This window comes from Athene cunicularia, assembly GCF_003259725.1.
Source record: "Athene cunicularia isolate RWA chromosome 18 unlocalized genomic scaffold, athCun1 chr18_part1, whole genome shotgun sequence".
NCBI classification, from domain to species: domain Eukaryota; kingdom Metazoa; phylum Chordata; class Aves; order Strigiformes; family Strigidae; genus Athene; species Athene cunicularia.
Genome location: NW_020799123.1, coordinates 3,407,572 through 3,435,193, shown reverse-complemented (window position 1 = coordinate 3,435,193; position 27,622 = coordinate 3,407,572). Strand labels below are relative to the sequence as shown.

Here is a 27,622-nt window from a genome sequence, read left to right as displayed (position 1 = left end):
AAACTCTGCTGTGGCATCACCTGTGTACTGTTTCCAAACAGGAGAGACCCACTGTGCTTCATGGTGTACATGCAGGTAGCAAAGAGACATCATCTGTCCTGAAAAGTTCACAGGCTAAATAAACCTTACATCCTTAAACGCTCTGTAAGTGTTTTGGAGCAGCGGCAGCCGGGCCAGTGAGTGTTATGCTTGAGATCCAAGCTTAGCTGGTACAAGGCAGCTCTGGTCTGGGAGCTGATGGATTTTGTTCTGAGGAGTGACTGTGGCACTGTGCACAGGTTAGTAATGCCTGTAGTAGCACTGATATACATCTTCCCGACAATCTTCAGTTTAAATCCTCAGATTAGTTTCTACCCAGAGCTTTGTTGCATACACCTGGCCTCAGCCTGAACCAGGGCAGTTTCACTGTCATTTGCTGGGATGCATTTGAGTTGCATCCATTTTCTGGTCTCTTGCTGATTGTTTTAAGACAGCTGCAGATGGAGTTCAGTGCAGGTTACCTGTCTTCTGGAGAGCAGTAAAAGCTCTGAGGTATTATACACAGGTGAAATCTCAGCCCTTCTTATTTCAACAACTAGATGTGTTTTTGGAATGTTAAGATGTATTTAAAGTCAAATGATAATTGTAGGGGGATGATTTTGCTATAGATGTGCTCTCCAGTATTTTCTCTGTTTTCAGTGTCAGTTCCTGCTCTGATGAGGAGGAGAGTCTTTCTCAGTACTGCTCCAGAGCAGTGAGTTTTTTAAATGCTGATCTGTTTTAGGCTGCATGTGGTGACTAGACAGAGAAAAATATAAAAATAAGCATGAGGAGTGATTTGTGAGGGGCATCTGCCACATAACAGTTAGTTGGTGATAGTGTTGCATGACATCTTTGCCTGCATAATTAGGCACTTGTTTGCCCAGGGAGCCCCCCAGCCCTTTTTGGATTTTCTGAAAGATTGTGTATGGTTTTGAAGTGTTTTTGCAGCTGATCCATCCGAAATCCCATCAGGTTAAAGGAAAAGAAAAGACACATTTGCTGGATTATGGTTTCTGTATCCTCCAACTTCTGGAGTGGGCAGGGAGGGGAATGGAGAAGGAATCACGACTTGAGCAATTAATCTCATTGTAGCTTGGACAACCCTCATCACAGGCTGACAATGATTTATGAACAAGGCTTTAATATTTTTCTACTCTGTCTTGTGCAGGAGCAAGGTTAGATCTGCCCCATTGTAAACTGGCGTCTTTCCATGGGAGCTGATGGTCTATCAGCCTTTCTGAGGGCAGTGCATTGTCTCCTGTCATCACTGGGAGACATGAGTAACGAGGCTGGTCCACTGTCCTTCCTGCAGTGGGGATGTGTATTTTGAGGTATACGGCAAGGTATAGAGCTGTTCTCACTGTTGACTGCCTGTGAGCAAGTGACTGACCTGAAGTCAGTGAGGTTCCTCAGCTGTGGAGAAGAACATGGTAAGTTGTACAAAGCCATGGGTGTTCCTGGTGATGGGGGGTCCTTCCCAGCCTGCTCTGCCGGGCTTTGAGTGATTTCTGCAGCCTTTTGCCAGGCAGAAGGAGCTGAAGAAGGAAATCCTTTGTTCAGACTGCTTCCTCCCCACCTACACAGGTACTTTTGCCACAGCTCAACCCTGTAAATCAAAACAGTTGCTGTACATTTGTCCCATAGTTCATGTTATCTTTAGCCAACAGGCTGCTGGTAAGCCAAGCATAAGGCCCTAGAAGCTTAGAGAGTTGGTGCTGGCACCCGTCAGTGGCATAGAGAGGAGCTGCCGGAGCCTCCAGAAATACCATGTGGATGTTGGGCAGCCAGCTTCCTGGTGCCAGGAAAGGGGTTGATTAGGTAAGTCAGGCCTCCTTTACATGTAATCTGCATGCATGCATGCAATCATTTGAGAATTATTTTTTTGTGAAGTTAAAAGACTCAAGTCTACTTTTTGACCCCGTTAAGAGTGAATTTTGCTCAATTGTTCAGTTTGAAAGTAGATGGACAAGAAGATGTTCATGGTGCTGAGTGTTAAAGACTAGATGTGACACTGGAGAATAGAGCTGGGTTTCGTTCTTCATCCACCTCTAAATTCAGGTTTAGAGCTTTCTTCAGATCATCACAGCTGCTGCTGGGACAGTGCCTGGTCTAATTTCACTTTTCTCAGCCATTTTGAAATTCAAGATTGCTGAAGTTTCCTGCTAAAATGCAAACAGCTTCTTTGCCTCTAATCTCCTTCGTTCCCTGAAGCTGCCCTTGTCTCCATCTTTCATCCAAATCCAGACAGAGGTTTCCACAAGGTTTTAAGCAGCCTTGTGAACATTTCCCCAGATGATTTTCATTTCCGCTTGCCTATGCCCTTCTTCAGTCTAACTAGGAGCTGAGGTTTCAAAATACCTTGAGGAAAGGCTATTCTTGTGGTTTTTCTACATGCTTCAGAGAAAGACATACAGAACATTTCTTGAGGGCCCGGCTTTGGGGGATTTTCAGTCTTGTTTTCCAGATCTTGCAGCTTTAGACAAGTTATCAAAATGTAGATGCTGAACTGAATTACAGAACTTTCTGAAGATTTCCTGTCACTAATAATGTATTTGGCCATCAAACTTGGGATTGCTATGTTTTTTCGTGGGTCAGAGAACCCCCTTGTCTCAGCTCTGATGCAGTGCAATGTCCTGTCGAAGCCAAAGGACAGCTGTCGTTCAGAGGCATAGTTAAGTCAGTCCTGGCCACATTCAAAAATCCTAACCACAGTTAAGCCTGTTGTAACTTTTCTGCCAAAACTTTTCTTTGATTTAAGAAGAAAAAAAAGGAAAAAGAAAAAAAGTATTTTAATTAAATACAAATTTCTGTGGAATGTATCTGCTGTTTTCTAAAAGCATCTATGCTTTATCAGTAACTCAAAGCCAGAACATCATGGCTGAACAAAACTGTTTACATTTGAAAGCTTTTCAGTTGAAAATGTGTATGTTTTGGAATTGAAAATCCTTTTTTACGGCTTTCATTTTTATGGGAACACTGGAAAATTTCTGCTTTGGGGAAGGCCTATTCTGACTAGTAAGCTTTTTATTCTCAGAATCCAAGTACTGTTTTCTCAAACAGACATTTCTACATTTTTTCCTCATGTCTCTTTCTTCCCTCTTACTGCTTAGACCACTTCCCTTGACTTGCTTAACTCTACTTGAAAACCAATATGAGAAATGGAGTTTTGTGTTACTATTGCCCAGCTCACTGTTTTGGGCCAGTGAAACCACCTTCCTGGATAGCACTGCGGACTGATTGCAGCCACAATAATGCAAGTTTCGCAGTGGGAGCTATTTGAAAGGTTATTTTCAGGACTGAGATATATACCAGCACTTTATCCACCTGAGCCTAGCCTCTGCTGAATGATAAGGTGCTATGGGCAGGGCAAGCACGGATGATTTTAATCTAAACGGGTATGACAAGATGAGAGGCCAAATGCTGAGTGGATTTAATCATCTGACAAGTGCAGTGATTAACCTTAAATATTTTGTATTCAGTCCCTGGGTGGAATTTCTGCATAGAAGTGAGGCCATCAGCCATGGGCATTTATTTGCTGGCAACCGTGGCCATGTGTGCAGCCAGCTAAGAAGTTCTGGTTATGCGTAAAGCTGTAAGTAATGACAGATGATGAGTTGTTAAATAAGTTTATAATTTGTCAGGGGCAGGAAGGTGCTTCCAGCCTGAAGTGTGGCCTCCCCTTCCCTGAAGAGCCACAGTGAGCTGGGGACATGTGTGGCTCTCCAGAAATTGTGTGGTTTTGTGTTGTGAAGTGCTGATGCATTTGCTGTCTGCAGGCTGGGGGTCTTTCCCTGCTGCTCTCGGCTCCTTTCCCTTTAGAGCTGCTGCTTATGGGGGCTTTTTTTGGTAGAAACTCGGGCTGGTGTCTTGTGCACTGGAAGAAGATGTGAAGGGGAGGTGGCAGAACCTGACTGCACACCTGTGTGGGACATTTGCATCCTGGATCTGGCCTCTTGCATTTCTTGCACGCGAGTTTAGCTTTCAACCCACATCCAGGTAAAAGCAGGGAATGAAACTAAATTTCCAGGTGACTTCAGTAGCCTCATACAATCTTATTTCCCAGCCTGACCTGGTTACAGTGGCAGATTTCTGGTTGTACTGGATGGTATCAGACCCATCCTCCTCTGAATGGCACTGCAGGGTGAGCACCTGGAGGGCAGGGAGATCAGATCTCTGCTGGCTCTCCTGCCTGTCCGTGGGGAGTTGCTGGGAGCTGGATGCTGGTGAGTGGAGAACAGGCTTCAAGGCTGTGTTAAATTTTTAGAGTCTCATAAGCAGCAGTTGGCACCAAATGTGGCAGGAAAAGTAGTGTGGGATTAATTGATGAGGTGCCATGGCTATTTCCTTACCGCTGAACGCCTGTTGTTTTGAGCTTAGTAATGGCATTCTAATATGCATTTTATGTGACAGAAATACATCACTTGTTTATGCAGCTTGCCACTTAAAATTCAATATGGGAAGGGTATTTCTTCTTTCCACCTCTGGATGTTTAACTGTTTAATAATAATAGTTCATATTAAAAGTTCATAAAATTTTATCTGTAATAGCAAGACATTTACCTTTTGCCTGCAATACACTGGTAAATTTACATACTACATACCTGGGTGCAACGCTGGTGACTATAGAAAATGTTAGCCTGACTTAAACCAAATTAGGCATTTCTTCACAAGCCTTCAGCTAGTTTCCTCTATATGGGAGGCAGCAAACAATAATAGAGATACAGAAGGAGAAGACAGAACAGGTAGAAGACATTGGAAGTAACATACAGTGTGCAAGTATGTGTGAAATACTGTAGATTCAAGCTATAGCAGTGCTGCTGAGCACAGAGTCCTTCCAGAGCCTGTCCTCTGAGTGCTTAGCAAACACCCGTCAAACAATGCTGGTGCTCAGTGTTCAGCGGACAATGTGGGGAAAGCTTGACAAACGTGATTTGTTAGAGCAGAAACTGTAGAAAGTCTGGGCCATGAAAAATATAAGCCTAATACCAATTATTTATGGTGTGCTGGGATTTCCTGATGGGGTATTTCAGGAGTGCTGTGTGAGCTGGCTTGGTTAAAGACCTTCCTTAAACAGTGTCAATGAGCTTCTCTAAATCCTAAGAAGGATGAAAATCTGAAGTCACTGATGCTGCTTCTGAAGTTGGACTTGCATCCACTGGATTTGGGATGGTATCCCAGTCCGAACCTGGGAAAAGAAAGTCTACTGGTGCAAGTGCCCAGTCAGCCCCAGGGTTGCAGTGGGATGTCAAAGTGGAAATGTTTTATTTAAAAGATAAAACATATTGTACCAATCTTACAGAATGGTTAAATATTGCTCCCAAATCTGTGGTGTCTGTATTGGCTATGGAAGCCCAGCTGCAGCCATCCTGTATCGATTTAATCAAGTCCTCGTTGTTCATGGCTGGACTCGAACCCCCACCACCTTTAAGAAAAAAAAGTGCTGTGATGCACTGGATTCTTCCTGCTTCATAGATTCAGGCAGCCTTTTCACGATATCCCTGAGAAGCAGCAGTTGCTGCCTCCACATGACAGGAGAAAAGTATGTTTTAAAGAGCAATATTAATAATAATAGCAACATTAAAGTGTGGGGAAGGATTACAAAGGTAATTCCGAGATCTTGCTCAGTAATGCAGGCTATTAACAAAAGATAATCACCTTTAAGTCAGTCACCTTTAGCCCTGGAGTAAAATGGAGGCACAATTATTCAATGCAGTACAAAAGTAATTTAAATAGAGATGGATGAACCGTTGGCTCTCTCAGTTCTTGCTTGGGAAACCAGCCAGGGCCAAGTCCTAAAGGAAGGAAAACGTGATGAAAAAAGAGCAGCAATAAGTAAATAATTTCTGGGGTCCTTCTCTGGTTTTCCGCTGAAGCCTAAGTTGTTCACCCTTTGGAGTGTAGAAAGGAAAAGGGGGAAAAAATAAGAGAATTGTATTGAAAAGCAGTTCCTCGTGTTCCTTTTATGAGTAGCATTCAGAGGCTCTTACACTCCGGACTGCCACAGAAGCTCTAGATCCATGCTCTGCATCAGAGCCTGGGGTTTTGCTGTCAGAAACCACAGGGCCATGTGGCTTCATCATTTCTGTTGCTCTGGGTGCAGGAGCAGCCTGAAGATTGAGGGGGGTGAGCTTTGTATGGAAAAGGTACTGTCTACTGAAAGAGGGCTCAGGACTGGAGGAAATTGTTATCAGCGTGACATAAAAGACATCACCACAGGGTTTATGTGCATAGGAGACCTTTCTATGCTGGAAACAGGAATCTTTTTCTTTGCAGCAACTGCTGTGTGATCCCTTCCCTTGTGTCCATATCCTGCCTTCTTCCCAGAAAGTGGCTTGTTAGTTTTTGTAGGGATGCTTCTGAGTGCTACCTTGCTGGCTTTGTTTGTTTTATGCTGGGAAGAAGGAGCGTATGGACTCTGGAAGCAGTCATGAGATTGCAAAAGTGACTTTGAAAGGTCTTCCAAGCTGCAAAGACAAGCAGTTGGGGCCCTTGGAAATGCCTGAGGCAGGGCTGTAGCCACTCGTGAGTCCTCTGGACAAGCTGACACTGACTTACCATCTGAGCTTGCATGCAGCACGCTCTTAAATTTCCCACTGATTTTCCTTCCTACAGAAAGAAGCTCTGGAGCTGAGCATCCAAAAGCCATCCGTTGTCTTTGAATTGCCACCGTGAGCAGCAGCAGGGATGACAGGCAGGCAGCACGGTGAAGAAAGTCTCAGTGAGCCTTGCGACACGTGGCTCAGCCTGACCCTTGCTCTGGAGCAGTTGAGGACGTCCGGGAGAGATTAGCAGGTATGAGAAATTACAAACAGAATAAACTTTTTGGAAACAAACCTGAGAGTTACCATGAGAGGCATTGTTAGTGGCTGCTAATCCACAGAGCGGAGGGAGGAGAAGATCCAGTCCAGTCCAGTCTAGAGTGGAATAAATGCTGTGTTTCTGTTTTATGTCCTGTCTGTGCAAGTGAGGAGCCTCGTGTGCTCATTCCTGCACCATTCCCGTGTGGTTCTGTCTGGATTGCTGCCTGTTTTGGCTTTATAAACAACATGGTGGGAGCTCAGTGCGTGATTATTCTCAGAGATATTATCGCAGTGTTATCTCCAGTTACTCTTTTTCCATTGCACAGCTCGTGCAGGCTCCTGACCTGATGACCTGCCCGGGTCTAACCTGTGTGATGGGGCAGCCCCAAAATCCTGGTTTGTAGAGTGTTGCTACTGGGTGCAACCCTCTGTGTCCCAGAGTATGGGCTTGTATGAGCAGTGCTGCTGAGGGAGTCCTTCTGAAGAGTTTGAAGGACATGGGAGAGCCTGTGAATATCCACCAAGGGACACCTTGTGTTGCAGTTGCTGAGCACTGCCTGGGGACTGCCAGGATGGGTATGGAGTTAGCACAGAAAAGACCTCACCATGTGCCAGCGAGTGGTGTGTAGGAGGAGGCAGGGAACTGGCATCAGCTTTTGCAAGTGGAGACCTGTGATGGCAGTGCTATAGTTGGGGTTTTGTCTGTACCTTTGGAGGCAGTGCCTCTGGGAGAGATACGGCTTTCCTGGAGGCTAGCGAGGGGTAACACTGAGAGCAGAGGGATGGGATCTGTCCCTGCCCATCTCACAGCTCAGTAAATCAGAGGAGGTCTGCTCTGAGACCAGGATTCCAGCGCTGTCTGGAAATTTCCCATGCGTCCGTCAGCATCTGCACCATCAGGGAGTCTGAATATTGGGCTTCCAACCAGAGAGGTAAACATTTAGGACCCAAACCTAGCATGACAATAACCAGACCAGAAACCTTTCCGTCCTGTTGCTGGTTGAGCCTGGTTTAGGCATTTCAATCCACAATTTCTCTCCAGGGTTATTAGGTGGGTGGTGCCTGCTCATGGCCTTTCACTTTGCCTCATAAAACCCTGCTCACGTACTTGGTCTCCATCCACCCCCTGCTTCAGGCTTGTGTTCAAGACCCTGGTGGAGAATATCTCGAAAAGGCAGACAAATTAGCTTTGTAAAAAATGGATGAAATTGATAGTGCATGAATTGCACTGTGATGTTAACCCTTGGTGTGCTATACTGGGGGCAAGCTCTGAACTTAACACATCATATGCTGTAGGGTTTTTTGAATACCCTTGGCCTCCAGTGCTGGTAAGATGGGTGCTGCCAACTGTGCTAGCCCATGTGGGCTCCTGGAGATGTGGCTCACTACCTGCTGCCTTCTTGCTGTGGTGGTGGTTGTAGTAGCAGTGGAGTAGATGGCATTGAGTTAGTATTGGGCATTGTGTTGGGGACACTTGCCATTCTCTGGAGGGTGTGCAAGCTGTCATCTTTCCCTGTTGTGTGAAAATGAGGGGCACAGAGGTCTGGACAGAGCCTCGTGCATGCTTAGGGGCTGTTTAGGCACCACATCCATGTTGAGACCAATGTGGATTTGGAGAAAGAAAAAGAGGGAAGGAGTTGAAAAGCAAATCCTTCATGTGTTTTGTTCATCTGAAGTCCTAAGCAATTTGTGAGTTTGCTTTCAATATCTGTCTATTAAAGCGGACCTTTTTTCCATAGAAATTGCTCTCAGGTTCTTGATCAGCTTGAATAAGCACAATGCCTTCTCTTGTCAGATAGGCCTACTTCAGCCATAAATCTGATGCTGAGAAATTAGATTTCTCTACTGCTCCTGAGCTGTCATCAGATGAGTAAGACGGCAGCAATCCATGGGGAGAGCTGAGTGTGGCATCACTGTTACATGTCTGCCTGTGTAGGCACTAGGCAGGGTTTCCTTGGCTCACCAGAAAGGGAGGTTTGCTGTTCAGATTCTCATTTGATCTGTGGTGGATGAGCCGAAAGGGCTGTGGGATGAACCCGGGAACTAGGAACCGTTAAACTCTGCTGTGTTTGGCTAAGCCAAATGAGATAACCTTACAGCTAGTATTAATCATGTTTTAGTGGAGAAAAAAATGGTTTCCTCTTTCAAAAGTCCGGGAAGAGATGGGGTGGTATCTCTTCCATGTTAGCAAGGTGCTAACACGTTGGTGATAACACGTCCCAGCCACCAGCTGGCCCTTTGTGTCTGGAAGCCAGAACTATTTCTAAAACTAACTGAGGGGTGGCTCACAGCATCCATTATTTACTATGACAGATTGAGCACCACCAACTGCTGGTGGCCAAAATACCATGAATCAGGCCCTCAACTCAAGAGACAACTTAGAAGAAAAAGTTTAAATAAATAAATGCATTAATACTGAACTCTTTGTTTTGCTTTAGATAGCCTTTACTATTCACATTTTTGAGTTTCCTCTGCAGCTGTAAAATTGAGAAGACCATTTATAAAAACTAAAACTGAGATTTTCTTAAAATCACATGTTTCCAGACACAGGGGACTTGAGAGTAAAGCTCCAGATATAATCCTGAGATTTGGCAGTGCTCTTTGTATCATATTAAGTGATGGTCTACAGCACTCGTTAATTACTGCAGGCTGAAAAGCAGTTCTGGCTCCTGACAGAGGTCTTCTGCTCATTCTCAGCATATAAGTTTCCCCAGTTCTTCTGGGTAGGAGGTAAATATCACTTTCCGAAGGGCATAGGTACAAAATTACGCAGTGATAGAACCTGTGTTTGTCTTGAACAATATTTTTAACTGTTATTCAAAACAAAATTTGAGTACATGCCACTAAAATGATCTACAGATCTGTTTCTGAATAATCATACAGGTAATTTGGTCTTTATAAGCCTCCATGTCTAATCCAAAATCTGGTGAAGACCAGAAGAGTTCAGGCTTCTGGATAAAACTGGATAGTGATCCGGACTTCATTAATGGACGCATCCAGGATCAATCCACGTTTGTCCTCCAAGTCCTCTGCAAGCTGGGGTTTGTGCAGGTACCCAGGAGAGGCAGTGCTACCTGGCAGATACAGCATCAGTCTGGAAGTAATTTTCTTGTTAATGTTCATTAAAACAGGTCTAGTTTTGGGCCCTAGATCAGGCACTCTGCAGTGCTGTTCCTGTTTGCACCCTCTGAGTTGTCTGCTTAGATGTAAATGCATTTGGGGCAGCAGCTTTCTGTCCCAGGTCTGACCCTGCTCCAAGCTGAAGCCAGGTTAGTAATTGGGCTGGGCTCCCCTAGTCTCTGTTAGGATGGATTTATGGCAGCTGAATACGTTGTCCTTGGCCACTAGAGACAATCTGCAGGTGCCATTGGAGATGGTGTCCCATGGCTCCCCACAGACATGGTGGAGAGGGGCAGGACATTGCCTCCAGGGCAAGAAAGGTGTTTTGCTGCAAAGCTGTCAAACACAATTCGTAAGATACAGAAAAGTGAAGCTGGCATCTCTTCCTTCTCTAGCCAGCTCACAGCCAGTCCCCATTATTTTTACAAGCATCCTCCACCTGCTCCTGGGCCGAACTCTGCCATTGCCAAGGATCTGCACAGGCTGTTCTTTGTCGCTGAGCAATGGTCCCTATCTGTAGATGCTGTCTTTTGCTTTTTGGCAGTGTGCAGGGGAGCAGTGAGCTCAAAGCAAAGGCAAGAAGCATTTTCACAGTTCTGGTCCCAGGGCTGATCCCCTGGGGGAGATGCCTCTTGTATCCCATGGAGGTTTTAATGATGGAAAACCAGCAGCCATTCACTGTGGTGTGGAGGGACTGAGGCAAAAAGGCAATTTATCTCGACTGGGATCGGAGAGGAAGGTGTTCACCTGTTCCCCTTACATCGTCCCTGCCTTTGCTCCGCTGCCTGCAGCCGGTGTCTGGCAGGGCTGTCTCGGGCAGCCGGTGGGTTCGTGGGGCTTTGTCTCTGTGCAAGTGCTGACACGTTCCAGCAAGCTGCCACACAAACACAAACATCAAAGGGCTGGCATGTGTGTTTTCTGAAGCAGCTTTCTAGGTTTTACTGGGCTATAAAATACAGCGACGAGGATATAAAAACAAAGCTGTGATGGACTTAGCAGAGAGCCAAAGCAAGCGAGGAGAGAAATGATGAAAATGAGAAAAAGGGTTATGAGTGAGGAATGATGTATCAGCTCCGTGTCAGGAGGAACAGATTTTGGAATAACTGTGAAGAGCATAAAACTGGTTTAGTCATTAAGAAAAAAAACAGAAAAAAAAAAAAAAAAAAAAAAAAGGAACTTCAAAGCATAAATTTCCTGACTGCATGACACTGATGTTTTGAACAGTTGTTCTGTGTGAGATAGCAGCAGTGATTTTAATGAACTTTAAAGAGCAGTATAAATAGGAACAAACAAAGAAAGGCGATCGCATTAACACAGAGCTAGGCACTAAGCTAATTGCCTGAACAGGATTTAAATGGCAGGTTATTATTTTTTTATTTATGTGTATAAACCTATTTTTCTATTTGGGCTTAAGAAAATACAATAAAATAAACTCAAGCATCTCAATGTGAATTTGGAAGAGAAATAAATGCATCCTTGATTTCCATGAAGTACTTGAGCTGCTGAGCCAAAGGGCAGTGAAATGGGTATAGCAGAGAAAGGGGGAGCATTTTGTTGGCCTATAAGGGGGCTGGGTGGGTAGAAGAATTTATTTTAGTTTGATGCACAGTCTCTCTCTGATGTTTCAAATGGATTTCACAGTGCGGCTGCATGGGGACTTGGAGGATCAGAACCATCAGAAATGGGGAAAAAACAGGTCACCTTGTGCTTGGAGCGGGTCACCTTATTCTCATCCTAGGCTAGAGATTTTCTTATGCTTTGCATTTTTCAGATTAGAGCATCTGTTTGTACTCAGACGTGCTTTTTGCTTTTACACTTAGTGTAGCTCAGGGCTAGATGCCCCCACCGCTGTTGCAGTAGATGTGCAGAAGCGCCTGCCAGGGCAGGCATGAGTGCTCTGATATATGGCAACCCACTCCTGGCCTTGGCTACCATGAGATACCATTGATGCCTGCTTTCCTGGCTTGATATACTCACCTGAAAGTAAGTCAACTATACCATGGGCCAGATTCACTTGCGGGTCTGACATTTCTAGTCAAACCTCTCTCACCTGTTCTACATTTGGTGGACTAAGAGCCACCACTGTGGAGACAGGCCAAGGGAGCCAGCCCTGAACATTTGCAGTGTTTAAAGCATCCTGGCCTCTTTAATGAGTGGGTTGTCTTGTTAGAGAAATTTGTGTTTTAATTAAAAATTATAATTTCTAGTTGGGTACCTCACTGGGAAGCCAACGTTCTGTGTACCTGATGTGTAAAGTAGTACAAATTCAGATTGCAGTCACTGCTTTCTAATTCCCATCCCGACTTGCCCCTCGAAGACTTTGAAGTATTGACCCACTGCAAGCATTAATGACCTCATCATCTCTCCCCAAGGCCCGTCATCACTCTGCTGCTTGTAAAATAGGTTTCTTCGGCACTGGCGAAGAAGTTCACACACCACAGCCACTGTTCTCACTGTTGCGTTCTGCCCTGCAGCGAGTCAGCCTGCCTCTTTGTGTGCCATTTCTCCATGGAAGAGGCACTTGCTGTGCAGTGTATTTCTGTGCTGACCTCCTATGATCCTTGGGTATTTTGTCAAAAAAACAGCAGCCAAAGTAGGGAATCATCTCTCTGATATATTAACCACAATTCTGGTTGTAGGTCGGAACAGTAGAGATTGGACAAAATCCAGCCTATCTCCATCAGCTCTTCCAACCGCCCCCCATCATCGTTTTCCTCCTTTGATTAAAGAACAATATGGATTCAGAAATCCCCAACAAAACCCAGCCTTCAGTGGAAATGTGATTAATCCTCACTTGACTCCATATTTGGTTTAAATTAAAATTATGGAGGAGTTCATGTGCTTTTCATATTTATTCTTCCTCACCATGAGAAGAACTGGCCTAAGATGGACATTTCTGAGCATGTTAGCTGCTCGGATGGCTACATACTGGAGTGATTACAGTTATCAACACTGAGATTAAGGGATTTGGGTTAAGAAAAGAGGGAACTGGGGAAGGAAAAAGCAGAAAGAAGGCAGACTAAGAAAGGAGAAACACTTCAGTACCTTCACTTGCAACCTAGAAACGGCTTGCATTTGCAGTCCATTAGCTCCTGTTGTCTGCTTTATTTTTAGTGACCATAGTCTCGGATACCATGAGAAGTCCTTTAAAGTGTGTGCACAGTTGGAGGAAAGAAGCCAGGTTAAAGCAGAAAAGAGGGTCCCAATTTTGCCAGCTTCTGGAAACCAGCCTGAATTGAATGCTTGCTTAAGGTTGCTGCAGGTTCAGAGAGTATAAGGTTCTTGTAGCACTGTTTGTAGAAGATTTAATGGGTCAGTCTGTTCTTTTTTGGCTATGCTGAACTTATGTTTCTGAGCCAGGCACTTGGATTTTTTTAGTGCCAAACCCCTGATACAGTCAGGGGGGCTGACTTTTGGGAAGTGCCTGGCCTTTCCTGGCCTGAAGCTGTTGGTCCCCCCTCTGAACAATTCCGGTGGGTCACTCAAAAGAGGGACATCACGAACCACTTCTGTAGAGCTTCTGTCTGCTGAGTCTGGAAGCTCCACACTGTGGATCCTTGTTCCACTTCAACAGAGATCATGTCCTGGGTTTTCCCATTAGCATCAGCAAGGAGGATTATTTTGATACGAGTTTATTCATAGGGACTAAACACCTTTCCTCCACGTGTCCAAACTGTGATGTGCAATATTGACTTTGCTCTTACCTGATCGTGGTGCCATTCAGAGTAGGACCTATTCACAGAAACCTCTCTAATGTTTCCCGACCAGCAGTCTTGTGGTAGCACAGTACAGAGATTCTTTTATGCTCTACTGAGAGACAGTGAGTTAAGGCCAAATGATTCATAACAGGAGACCCTGTCTACCCTCCACCAGTCCCCCGACCTGTTCTGGTCTGCAGCAGTCACTGGAGCTGCAGCTGGGGGAAGGCCAACTCCATTCCTGTGCTCCAGGCTGGAACATGCCCCGGATGGGTTGAGGTTTCTGCAAATGTAGGTTTTTCTGAGCTTGTGCAAACTCTGACTTTACAAAAGCTTGTAAATTGCCCACATTTTCTCAAGGACAACCGCAGGGACATAGATCCCAAATAAAATGCCTGCTCCAAGGTGGAAAAGGCAGTGAGGAATTTTCAAGGAAAAAGTTGCTTGAACTCTTTAACTTAGCTGAAGAATGTTATTTTTGCTTCTGTCCTCATCCCAGAAAGGGGCAGGTCATTTTAGATACAAATTAAAGAGAAATTATTGCTGGAGGCAGATTGTTCACCTGTAAAATCTAATCTCAAATCATTAAAGTTTGGCAAAGTTGTTTAAGCAAGTGAGGTTGAGAAGTATTCAGCAGTTTTAAGACTTGATAGTGTATTGCAAATATTCATAGGCAATTACAGCAAAATAACAAGCTTTAAAGAATATGAAGAAAATTTATGATTATAACAGGCCAGAATTTAAGTTGCTGCCTTGGCTAAATGTAGATATGATTGCCTTTCTTTTCATGGTCACCCACTATTTTTTTCAGATACCTTATCAGAATATTGTTGAGTATTCAGTGGTAAGAGGTGAATAGCCTGGGTAAAGGATGTGCTATCGGATGTTTATGCTGCTCCTGAGAAACACTCCATAGTTCACTGACAGTATCTTGGGACTCCTTATCAGGAATGTAATAAGCCAGATATGGCAAAATTCAAAACATATTTGGTTTGGACCTCTGAGATCTGGAGCATCGTGATTCACTGCCAAAGCAAAGCTGTCCCAAAATTGACCTGAAGAAGCTTCTTGCACAGTTTGGTGAAGTCGTGGAAGTTCAGAATAGTGGAGGTGGGAGGCAGCTTTCATCTGCTGAATGGTCTGTGCTTTTTTTAAAAAAAGAAAACCATTAAGTTAGTATTGGACCTGATGAATTCCAGAATACTTCTTTGTTTCTTACTCTTTTTTTTTTTTTTCAGTCATTGCAATCCTTTTTGCCCCATGAAAACTGGGTCTGTTCCACTGGTCAAAACAAAGCAGTTCTGTATTATTCTGACACCAATAACATAATAATGAAGTGAACTGAAATCAGATTTTCTTCAGTGGATTACTGAGAGGCAAATTTAAAATGGTATTACAAATAATACCTCATAATTACAATGGGAATGATGAGCACCCTTAGTCATGCCTTGCAGCTATGTTTGTTAATAAGAAAGCAAAGCAGGGTAGTACTGTGACATTTTTTCATATTATTTTTAATGTAGTCTACAGTTTTCAGGCCACATTTTAAGATGGAGCAAATAGCCTTCATAGCCTCCAATATAAATAGGTTGCTTTACACTGGCCAAGCCTCTGACCTTGTTTTGCTTTAAAAAAGCTCTTTCCCCCACAAAGTCTTGCAGTATGGAAGGAGAGCGGATCTGTGGGACTCTGGTTCGTTTCAGTTGAAACTCTGTGCATTAATCATAGGTTTGACGCACTAAATGTTTCTAATTAACATCCAGCTTAAAACCACATGTGCTTCAACCCACGTTCAGACGCTCGAACTGCACAGGTAACCTCAGGAAAACCATGAACAGATGGCAGGACATGGCTGAACCGAAAATCAGGCGAGGCATTTGTCCACTTTAAGCAAAGCAGAAGCCAGAGGAGCAGTTGTGATTTAAGGCTGCTGAGCGGGCTGTGTCCCCATGCCTCGGGGTGGTGGTGCCCTGGGGAGGGGACCGGAGTGTGTCCCACGAGTGTCTGTCTGCCCTCACAGACCTCTTGCCATGCCCAGGTCCTTGGCTGGTGGAGGAAGGTCCTCATGGCCAGTGTGGCTTCTGACTGCTGGAGTGGCCAGCACTGATTTTTCTGGGAGTGGGGAGAGGTCTGTAAGTGGGATAGCCCTGAGAGGTGGTAGATGCCTCATCCCTGTAAACATTCAAGGTCAGGCTGGATGGGGCTCTGAGCAACCTGATCTACTTGAGGATGTCCCTGCTCATGGCAGTGGGGTGGGACTAGATGAGCTTTAAAGGTCCCTTCCAACCCAAACCATTCTATCTTAGCAGTATCAGCAAGGGTGAGTTTGTTGATATCTTTTGGGTGCTGCCAAACCTTTTCCTCTCCCAGCTCACAAAAACAAGGTTTGCTGCAGTCAGGCTGGTAGCTTTGCTGGTCGTATGCCTGCTCTGGTGGTGAAGTCTGCCTTGTATCCTTTCAGTGCTTTTAGTGCCGTTCCTGGAACTGCAGTGTCTGGGGAAAAGCTTTTGAAAATTGCACATCATTAGCATGCTGAAGAGAAGGTAATGTATGTAAAGCATTTGACCTCCTTCTGGCTCCTGTGGCTGGGACAAATTCTGATCTCATTTGCAGCAACGCAAATCCAGAGTATCTACATTAAGCACGTTAAGTTTAGTGAAGTTACTCTGAGTTTATACCGCTGCCTGGTAAATGGAAGATGTCACTAGCAGTTTTTTCGTGACCCAAGGGAAGGAAGTAATGAAGGCAACCTGCAAATGAAAGGATCAAAAAGTTCCCAACAACAGGACTTTTTCAGGGGTGTGAAATTTATTGGGAGTTGCTGCACGCTCAGTGTTTTTTAAAACCAGCTCACAGTTTTGGTACTGGAAGTATGGAATTAGGAACCTTACTATAGAGGTCGAGTTTTTAAAACATATCAAAAGCTACCTGGGGCCTACCTGGAGAAAAGGTTGGTTATAGATTGACAGAGCAGTTTGAAAAAAAATTAAAATATGGGGAAGAGTGAGTTTTTCATTTCTCCTTTTCCCTCATTTTTTTCAAGAAGAAAGAGAAGATGGGGAAGACTTGAACAAAACAAAATGAATAGAAGGGGGGAAGAAAACTCAGGCCAGTTTCATGCAAAATTAGTTAGAGGAATGAGTTATCCCACAAAATAACAATTGCCACATTTTAAAATTCTCTATCTGCATGTATAAAACACCAGTGAAAGATCAACCATGCAGTTTGGCAAGTACATACACCCCCCCCACCCCCCACCCCCAAATCCAGTATCACTAACTATTCTGAGTATTAAAGAGTCATTTTAGTTTTTACAACTATACAGAAAATTAAAACCATCTGGAAACTAAGGACTTCTTTGTGTGCAGTGTTTCCAGTCCGAGTCCCAGCAAGGCCGGAGAACCTGTGCTTTCCTGGCGGTGGATGCGGCAGAGAGACCTGATTAACATGATGAGGAGCCTACTCAGGTATCGGATGCACCTTGGAGACACTTGTGTCTCTTCATCGCTTTTTCATGGGAGACAGCCAGATCTCAGTGTCAGCATTCTCAGAAAAAACATAGTTGGTTTGTCACCCACATGTGTCAGGTATTAATATATAGATGATTGATTGTGAAAATATTTAAAGTTCCAGTGAGAGCCTTTATTCATTCATGTGGAAAGACAAGAAGACATCTCTGGCTCCGTGGAACGGTTTATCCATCTCGCTGGATGCCTGTGTCCTTGTGGCTAGGAGCAGGGAAGAGCTGCTGTGCAGGGAGAGGCGGCTCCTCTCCCTTCTTGTGAGTCACTCTGGTTTGGATCCCAGTGGCCAGACACGCATGGACCCTTCACCTCATCACTGGGCAACCCTGTCTCTGCTGGTCATGTGTGGATTGGCAAAAGAAACTGCCAACTGAAATTTGGCATGGGGGAAACCTGCTGTGAAATGATATGTGGAGAGTGGAGTCAGAGTTACCTGATGAGGCTGAAAGGATCTTTTCTTATTCATCAGGGCCAGGCTCTTCTGCCTAAACATAGAGGCCACCAGGTGAACAAATGGGCCCCAGCTCCCTGTGGGTGGAGACCAGCCCTCTGTGTGATTCCTCTCCTCCTAAGGTATCTGTGTCTGTGGTCAGTTACCCTGTGTGTTGATTTTCTCCTCCAGACATCATACCATGAAGTTTGATTTCGAGGCAGGCTGAGTTCTTGGCTGCTCTCTGAACGCTGCTCAGGTCTCATTCCAGAAGTGTGTAAAGCCTCTTATTTAACATTATTAGACTTAATTTGGACAAAAATGCCACAGATTAGATCTTTCCTACAGGACCTGTTTGTCAAATAGTTTTAAATCACAAACTAGTTTGTCACTTTACTTTAGATTCATAGAAAATCCATGCTGTGCTTTACAACTTGGTAAGCCTGGGGAATGTGCACTAGGATTTTCACACATGCTATTGCTTTCTGCACAGGAGGAAACCTGTACCTGGTGAAAATCTGAGGTTATACTTATTAGGAGGTTCTGGAGCATTTTCTGCATTTCCTTGCTGATCCCAGGTAAGAAGATTCCAGCTGAAACTCATGCATGTGTTTGGGGAGAAAAGGGATGTGATTGAAAATATTTTCTGAGCACAAAGGTAGAAGTGGTTCATGCTAAGCAGCACGATTCCTGTATCCCATGGGATGTCTTGCCGTGTGGTGGTGGGGCATTCTTCTGTGTGAATAGTGTTGGGAGGAGAAGGAGGGAAACAACATTAGCCTGCAATAATCAAGTGTGTGAAAATTAGTAGGCGTTTGCCATACAAGTGTTTGACTGAATTTCCTCTTGAAGTGAATTTGACAAGCCTGGAAGACACTATTACACACAAGTGCTTCTGTTTGCTCCCTGCGCAGCTATTTGCAGCAGCTGCCAAAGACTCGACGAGCTCTGGGCACGGGTAAATTCCTTCCATGTGCTGGTTTGTCAGGTCTTGTACTGCAGAACATGTCAGACACTGGCAACTGCCCATCTGTGAAAGGGTTTGGTGGCTCCTGTGCTGTCAGTGGGCTTTTAATGGAATGCTCGCAGAAATGAGGTGTGTCTGGGCCGGCCCCTCATTTGAACTGTCCTTCATATTTTTTTTACAAGGTTCATGTAATATACCTCCCTCTCCCTAATTCGTTGATGCAGTTGTGTTTCTTTACAAAGAAAATAAGAGAAAATAGTCAGCAGTGCAGAATAAATGGCAATTTACCAACAGCTTTCCAGTTACATTCTAGGGGTCTGGAGCAGCCCTCCAAAACTGAGCCAGTGTGCTCTTAAAAGAGGAAAGAGGGTTCTTCAACAGAAAGTAGAGTTGGTTTCTGCCTTTGCAGTGGGATTACTTATCTGACTTCGGTAACAACTACCTGATTATGATGAACAGGAAACAACTCTGTCAGTCGGAGTCAGATGTGGTCCAGGCTGTATCACAGACCCCGTAATTCAGAGAACTGAATTTATCGCAAGATGCTTTAATGCAAGGTCCATTAGGAACAAGCAAGCCTGAGATCTTGCTGCACTTAGGCCAGGAGGTCCCATATAGCTCTTAAGCTTATGTGAAAGCCACAGCTGCCAGGACTTAGTTTAAGCAGTTATGTCAAGGAAGTAGTTGGGTCTTTCCTGCCTGTGTCTGGCCCAAATCCAGAAGTACAAACGAGACTAAAGAAGAAGTGGGTGACTGTGACCACATTTATTATCTTCCCTTTTATGCCCATCTTGTGGATTAGCTTGGGTTGGACAAAGCAGCACGAGGCCCTGAGCATCTTGGTGCATGTTGAAGGCATTGTTAGAAGGGGCCCTAATGCTGACTAGCAGCAGGCTGAAGAGGCTGAGCTTCTGCTGATACCCAATTAGCTGATTATCCCAAAGGGAATTGAAAATGAAGGTTATCTTTCAACTTGTGATGAGCTTCCAAATAAATATTCAACATGCATTTAATAAGACAGTTTTATGCATTATTTAAGTATCAATTGATGTGTAGAAGACGAAACGCTGCACTACTGATGCTGAGGTCTTGAAAGGCAAGGACAGAAATCTGGTGACTGAGTCATTAAAAGAGATTTGTATCACTCATTTTACTGGATTATTATTTACACAGCAATCATGAAAAGAATTTTAGTAAGAATTCATTTCTGTATTTTGGTTGTTTGGGGATTTTTTGTTTTCAAAGCATGAGATGAGTGAGTCTACAAAATGAATGAGAAGATTAGGGAAAGGGGGATGTTGGCACAAAGGATGTCCAGCCTCCATCTCAGGGCAAGATCTCAGTCTCTTCTGGGGCCAGGGTGTAGCTTTGTTCCTTGGAGTTTTGTGCCTGATTCAGAGGGAATAACTGTTTCATGTCAGGGGCTAAATATTTTTCCTTGAACTTGAAGAGTTTGATTCTCCTCTTGCTCTTGCTTCTGGCATATTTTAGGATGGACTTTGCTGGGGGCAAAAGCCCTCTCTGGGAATGAATCTGCTGCTGAAGAACAGTCCAGCTCCTCATGTGTAGCTGGAATTTTGAATGTTGTAGACACTCAAGGGAAGTCTTGACTGTTGCTTCATTCAGATCATTGCTGGATTGATCTTGCAGGGTATAGAGCAATAATGTGCCCTATTCACATGGAGAAATTGTGTGTGGATGGGGGTTCTGGCATCTGTGACCAAAAGACTGATCCCTGTGTTAGGAATCTCTAACACATCTGACAGCAGTGCCGATTTTTGACCTGTATTTTTCCCTCCCTAATATTTTTGCTCCTCCAATCCAGGTTACCTGAAACGTTGATGATATACTTAAACTTGGTCCCATCCCCGTGAGAGACCCAGGACTTGGACCAACACACCATGGTTTCAACACCGCAGAAGTGTCATTGAAACTCTTCTCCTGTGGGATAACCAAGAGCAGGATCAGCCTCACGGTCCTGGGAGACATCACTTGGTTAATTAAATAAACTGGTGACCTCTGAGACAGGAGTGAAAACAAGAACGAAAGGAGGAGAGTGGGTTTTTTCCCCACTGTGTCTCTGCATCTCCAGTGCTTCTTTCTTCAGCTGCCCAGCGAGGCTGAGCTCCTCCTGGCAGCTCGGGGTAGGCTCTGTTTTCCCTAACACCCAGTGGTATTCCAAATATTATTTTATGCATTAAAAAAAGAAAAGGTGCTAAAATAAAACCAGAGGGTCTGTCCTGATTTGTGGCACTTCCTTTTTTCAGCGCTTTCTGTTAACAAAGTTATTAATCTAATTGGGATTATTTGTCTTTCCTCTTACAAAATGTTTTTCCCTCCAAAGGAAAAACTGGCAATGTATTATTTAAGTGAGGTCAGATCCCAGTGCCCTTTTCCTTGTTGCTTCAGTGTTTGGAGAGAAAACTTAAAGGGTGGGTTTTTTAAGAGGACACTGTTGAGAAATAAGAACTTGAGTTCAATTTGCCTTTTCCCTTTAATTTTCCACCTTTCCCTCCCCCTTTCACTCAGTGCAACATGACCTGTTTTCTGTATATATGTGGTTTCCCAGCCTAATTTATCTAGTACTGAGTGTTTGCATTTTCATTACTTTAAAGAAAGATTGTATCTCCATTTTAATTGAAAAATCACCTGTTTTATTGGAAATATAAATAATTGTCAAATGTTTTAATTGATTTTCATGGAGATTTGTTTTTAAGCCTTTATTTTGCATCTAAGATTTTGATGCTCTCTTTAATTTGGTGCACATAGCTATATTTCTTAATATCTTTAAATGATCTCAAGCATATCAAAAAGTAGATTTTTCAGAAGAGCTCAGAACTAGAACTCTGAATAATTGATTTTTTTACTTTTGGTTGCTAAACTAAGAATGTTTCTTAATTTCTTTCTGATCACACTAAGAGGAAGATTATTTGGCAAAATAAATAGAATACCCTAAATGTTTAGTTTGATTCATTTTGCTTCAGCTGCATGCTCTGAAACCATTTAAATCCCTCTTTAAAAATTAAATACTGATGATTTTTTGAAACAAATGTCCTTAGGAAGGAAAAATTTAAACATTTCAAAACATCTTCCAAATGCTAAGTAGAAACAATTTTTCTTTTCCCAAATATACCATTTTTAGTCCCTTAAAGATGTTATGGCCTCTTTCTTACCATGTAGTAGTTACCATGGGAAGGTTCCCAACCCTAGTTAGTGTAGGCTCCCTAAAAAATCAGCCAAGTAAAAGAGATGCCTCTGGAAGGTGATTCAACCTGTCTGCCTTCCTCTAATAACCATAGGGATAGCTCTCCTAATTATGTTCTTTCATACCTTTAAGGTCAGAGAGGACAAACATGGGCCTGTGGATATACTATGTTAAGCACAGTGTATACTGTGAAGTCCTTAAGCAGGCTCACTTGCATGTTTAGGGTATAAATGTAGTTATATAGCAGAAAACAGAGGGGTTCGTAAGTGAAAGGCATTAACATCACGAACAATATGTAGATTGGTTGATATTAACAACCACATTAATTTAGATGAAGTTGATGAGCCAGCAGAGGAGGTTTCTCCATGAAGTGAGTATTGTACCAGTGACCTTGTGTGGGGGCAGGAGAGGTCATACTGTAAAATATGGTAATACTGTTAAGGCCTCTGGATGCTTTAAGGTGGTGCAGGTATGTATTAATACCAAGGCTTTGTTCAAGTCTGAGCAGGGTCGTTCCATCCTCTTAACGAGATCCGTTTTGCCATTGCTGCTGGATACCCTAAAATACACCACACAGTGTTTTGTCTGGTGCAGGCAATGCATAAGTGGGTGAACTGGTTCTTGTAGGAAATAATTAGAGATTCACATAGTCTAAGGCATGATGGAAAATACTTAAACACAAGGTGTATATTTTTTATTGTGGGATCTTTGTGTAAGCGTCTGTAAAATGTGAGTTTGGTGCTTATTTTGGAAGAAGGGCTAACAGTGTTTTTATTATCTCTGAGCATGCTAAGCTGACTCAGTGTAATGTAATTAATGAGGCCATCTTCCATTAGAGGACAGTGGTAAGAGCTATTGCTAATTACTTCAGGGGCACTGGAGAAATGCTGCAGAAACAGGAGCTCTCAGTGCCCAGACAATGGTGTAGGAAGATGTTGATTCTTCGCAAGTCACCAGCTGCGGCATCATGTGCTTTCAGTTATTCTGCAGAAACTGTCCTGCTGCTGGCGATCGAGTGAGCTCAAAGAGAGCAGGTGAAGCGGCTGCTGCTGCCCAGAGCGTGGCCCCCAGAGGACTTTGTTGGCTCCAGCAGCAGATATTTGCTAACACCAACATAATGCCTCTCCAGTGCCAGTATTTCCTTCGGTCATGCTGGAACCTCTGAGGATAGCACAGGCCATTTGAGGACAGCCTGAGCACAAGCCATTGCTCCCGAGTGAAGATGTGCTTGATGGACAGTTTTGTTCTTTGCAGTGGTATGAATGAGACTGGAAGGTCTGGTAACCTGATCTAGAAAGCGCTGAATTGTGATATATAAGGTTTGGAATATAGAGATCAGTGCTGGCTTCCTTCCCTGTCAAGCACAGGAGAAAATGCTACTGTTTTATAAACTTTCCTCGACTTCCCCATAATTGAACTTATGAGCAGAGTGGCCTTGAAGAGGCTCTTTATTATTCCCTCATCCATTTGTTCAGAGATATGGGCATATGAGTGCTGGAAACATCTAAAGCCTATCTGACCTGCTGAATATCAGACTGTAAAATTTTGTCCATTAACCTCACCACTGAGCCCACTAACTCATTTCTGGCTAAAACATCTCTTTGACTCTTGGTCTGAAGAGACCATGTGGTGGATAATCCACCATTTTCCTTAACGGTTTCTTCTAACGGCTGCCCTGTCTCTTCACTTACATCAGTAGTTATCCCTGCTGCTCCTGTCATGTATCTAATCCGTGGTTCACTGTAGTTTGCAGTCTGTGCAGATGAAGGTCAGGACTTGGCTGGAGGGTTTCTCTATGTTAGGGGTGTCAGCAGAGCTGGATGGGGTCCCAGGGGTCCCCTGGAGCTCTGCAGAGGATGACTCCTCACTGCTTCTGCTGTGCACGGTGTCAGGGCTGATTCAGCAGGTTCCTGCTGGGTTGCCTTGGTCAAACTAGATGAGAAACTACAGTGTTCCCCTATGCCTTTCCTGGCTGCAGTGCTTTTCTGTCTTTGTTATCAGAATCCCTAAATTCACTCAGAAAATCATTCAACTCCTTGTTTCTCTGCTTCTTGGGCTTCATAATTACAGCTGCTGCTGAGACAGCAAAAAGCATGGTGCGGGAGGCCACCAGCACAGCCCGGGGGGAAACATCGAGCCCCTGCTGCATCGGGATGTTCTTTCTGCAGAGTGACTGTGTGAGTCAATAGGCAGATTTGCCTTTCTCTGGACTGAACAAATACGGCGAGGTGCAGCCTGCTCCACGCTTCTGTAGTGCTGCCTGAGCAAATGAGCAGCAGTCTGCTGGCTCCAGCAAGGTGAGCAGTATTTCACTGGGGAAAAACCAGGGGTGAATGTTGTGACAGGCAGCCTGGCAGCTGGAGGTTGCCTCCTGAACAGCTTTGGTTTGACCATCTCTGTTTGCAGAGTGCGTTTTTTCAGAGCTTGTCATTTTTAAGGGCATTGATTTTAATGTGTTTTCTTTGGATGGTGATTTGACAGGGGATGAATTGGCTCCAAGAAGGAATGGCATTCCTTGGACTCTCACCTCGGCATGCCTTGACTGGAAGCTCTGGCTGTCAGAGGTACCCAGAGAGAGTTTTGTTGATGAAAACCGTTGCTTGGACTTCTCCCACACAAGTGCTGGAAGAATGAGCCATTTGTTTGGAGAATTGTCTCCTTCCCCATGGACAGGTGCCACTGTGAGTGAAACCATCTCAGGCAGCATACACAGCTCTCACGGACACTGCACAGTGCCGTGGCAAAGAGCAGACTTTGAAGTTCACTAACTGAGGCGAGATTGCCAGATATTTGTGAGCTGATGGATAATTGACATCAGGAAACATTCGCAACTGGCTGCTCGTGAAAGCCTTTGAGGAGTTCTGGAGCCTGTGATTTCCTTCCGACACACCCAATTTCTAGCAGGTCAGCATTTGCATCTGGGGCAATTTCGGTTGGCAAAGCACAAAGTTTATGACCCTACAAATGGCATGATGGCTTTTGTTCTCTTCTTGGATACATATTTGAGGATATCTCAGCTGTAATGTGGTGAGCCAAGATCTGGAATGAGAGGCAGGCTTAAATAGCTCAGTCTGTCTGGCTTGCTGTAAAGAAAGTCTGAAGGCAGTGTGACCATGGTAGATAATTTCCTGTACCAGGAGAAGATTTCTGATGTGTAACGGATATAAGAAGATCCAGTGGATGGATGTTGAAGTTAGGTTGGAAATAAGACAACTGTGGAGCAACACGATAATTACCCAGTGGAGCAGCTGACCAAGGCAAGGGGGAAATTCATTCTAGCTTGGATGCTTCACCTTGAACCTGGATATCCTCCTGGAAGGAATGCTCTAGTTCAGCTGTGTGTGAGCTGGATAGCATTACATACTGATGGGAAAAACAAACTGAAAAATGGTGTCCTGGATCTTTTCACACACTGGGCAGCTTTCCCTTGTGTTACTGAGCTCACCACAAAAATAGTTATTTCACCATTGAAAGGCAGTAGCTGCTCTGGGCTCTGCACCTTTTTAAAGTTACTTTAAGGGCAATGCAGAGGGCTGGGTCTACGCTCCTTAAATGGTGAAAGCTGGTTACCTGTCACAAGGACAATTCGGAGCCCTTCACTTTGATGCTTTAAGTAGACACGTTCAGCCTCCCTCCAATGTGTTAGGGGGTAGGTGTGGGAAATACAGACATGTGGTGTGGCTGGCCAACTCAGAAATCTTGAAGTAAAGAGTGTTCACCCTAAACAGAAAAGTTGCTGCTTCCTTTTTTCTTTTTTTTTTTTTTTTTTTTTTTTTTGGCACAACTGAGTTGTTTCATTTTACCCCAATATTTTGCTTCATTTTGGAGTTATTGCTGACTTGTATGTTTGGCTATTTTTCTTTAAAATGTGATTGGCTTGTAGATGAGCAAACAAAAAAGTCGCTTTGAAACAAAGCAGTGAAAAATCTGGTTTGGAAAACTGGCAAAATGATCTGGTTGTCAGCTCTGTGCCAGGTATCACCTCTCTCTCCCAGCTGTCTGTGCGTTGAAGCCTGCTTATGACTGCTGATGAAGACCTTAGTGCAGCCAAGGCAGCGATGCTGTCACAGGAATTGATGCCGTGGTTTACACTGTACCCTTTGCAAGGCTGCAGCGAAACCTCAGGAGTGTGGGCAGTGCTGTGTGGCTGTGCAGGTGCCATCAGTGCATCCAACAGCTGCACACACACTTTCTTGGAGGGAGCAAGCACTGGGTTTGTGTGGCAGGACTGTCTACTGTCCCTGTTGCAGTTGTATGAGGCAGCAGAGCTGCACACCCAGGATCAGAAGCCATTTCTATACAGTGTGTGTAGTGTTTTTCTCCTGAAAGGCTTAGCTATGATAAGGCAAGGTGAAATGGGACATAAATCACAATCAAATAGCTATGGTATGATGCTGTGTTTTTTCCTCTTTGTGATACTCCTCTCAGTTCATCAGTTTTATAGCTGGGGCTTGGAACAGCTCTGTGCCTGATTCTTGTTAAAAGTTGCAGATATCTGTTAATGTCGGGCAGCTGCTGTGGCTGTCGTAGCGTTTCTGGGCTGCAGGTCAGTGTAAAGGGATTTGGATAGCATAGTTCCATCGGAGGGGCTGTCTTGTTAATTCTGGTATATTGGATGACTCCTGGAAGCAGTTTTCCTGGGCTATCACAAGGGTTTGTAATAAATCTTAACAAGGCACCTCGACTATGATAAATAATTTGTTTCTCTAGTAGGATCATGGCTTATGATCCCCAGAGGGAAGGAAAGGAACCTCAAACCCTGCGTCAAGACAGTGTCAGTGGTTACCTGGCTGTTTACTATCCAGCTAGAAAACATTGCAGCAGTCACCCAAAATCCCCAGGACGTTGTCTGCTGTTTGTAAAAGTCAGCATTTGCCTCCCAAGGTAAACAACTGCTCTTGAATGAGATGCTTTGTTTTAACCCAAGGGATTATTTCCTTTCCCTGTCTCTCATCCTAAAAGGGGTCCAGGAGGGATTTACAACCAGTCAAGAGGAAAGGTGACAGAGTCAGGAGTAAAGCACACCTGAGCAAACGCTCCTGTTGCTGTTTTCACTCTGTTGGTATCTAACAGCTCTAGCTGAGCACTGGTGCAACTGGGGGGGGGACTTGGAAAACACATAGAAGGCGGCAGCCGTCCTCTTGCGGATCTCAAAAACGGAACTAAAACTGAAGACCAGAGTTGACCAGTTTTCCAAAGGTGTGTGACACATTAGGCCAGTCCTGCCCATCCACCATCAACCCCTTCCCCTTCCTTTCCATGTTATCTGTTATTCTGGTTATTTTCTTACACCATTTTTGCTGTCAGCAGTAAGCAGACACATCCCAGCCTGGGGAGGTTTCCAGGCAAGCAGGCACAGGGTGCATGAGGCAATAGGCTTGGAGAGATCTCTGGGAGATGAGATGTGTAAATTAACATAATTGCTAATTTGCCTTTCTCTCAACAGAGATGGCAGAATTCATGGGTGTCAGTCACTGGTATGATGGAAAACAGATCCTGTCAGAAACAGGATCTGTCCATGTGGTCTAGTTGGCCAAAACACTTATGAAGTAATTTTTAATTCATTAGTGCATGACCTCTTGATTAAAACATTTACATGGTTTGTAACTTAAAAAGTTCCTAAAGGATCGAATCCAAAACCTGTTGAAGTGTACTTCTAAGTCTTTAATTGGCTGAAGTAGGCTTTGAGTCAAGCCTTAAAGTAACTGTCAATATGGAACCCTCTAAAGGGACAGTATAAGTGCTGTGCGTACAGTTGGACAAAGGTGGTGGTGTGGTAAATCCCCAAGGAGAAGAGGTGAGGTTACAGTGATCTGCACTGCTTAGTTAAATGGATTCAAACCAGCAAAATTATCTTA

The 27,622-nt window shown here is 44.2% G+C and overlaps 1 long non-coding RNA gene across 1 annotated transcript in view; it reads left to right on the top strand.

The window, feature by feature from the left end:
• Nucleotides 1–26,635, top strand: part of LOC113486819 — a 40,246-nt gene extending 13,611 nt beyond the window's left edge. The window contains exons 2-7 of the long non-coding RNA XR_003399659.1: nt 6,633–6,812; nt 17,007–17,105; nt 17,632–17,735; nt 18,086–18,170; nt 24,246–24,668; nt 26,475–26,635. This is a non-coding gene — a long non-coding RNA (uncharacterized LOC113486819). The remainder of the gene's footprint in view (nt 1–6,632; nt 6,813–17,006; nt 17,106–17,631; nt 17,736–18,085; nt 18,171–24,245; nt 24,669–26,474) is intronic.
• The last annotated feature ends 987 nt before the right edge of the window (nt 26,636–27,622 follow it).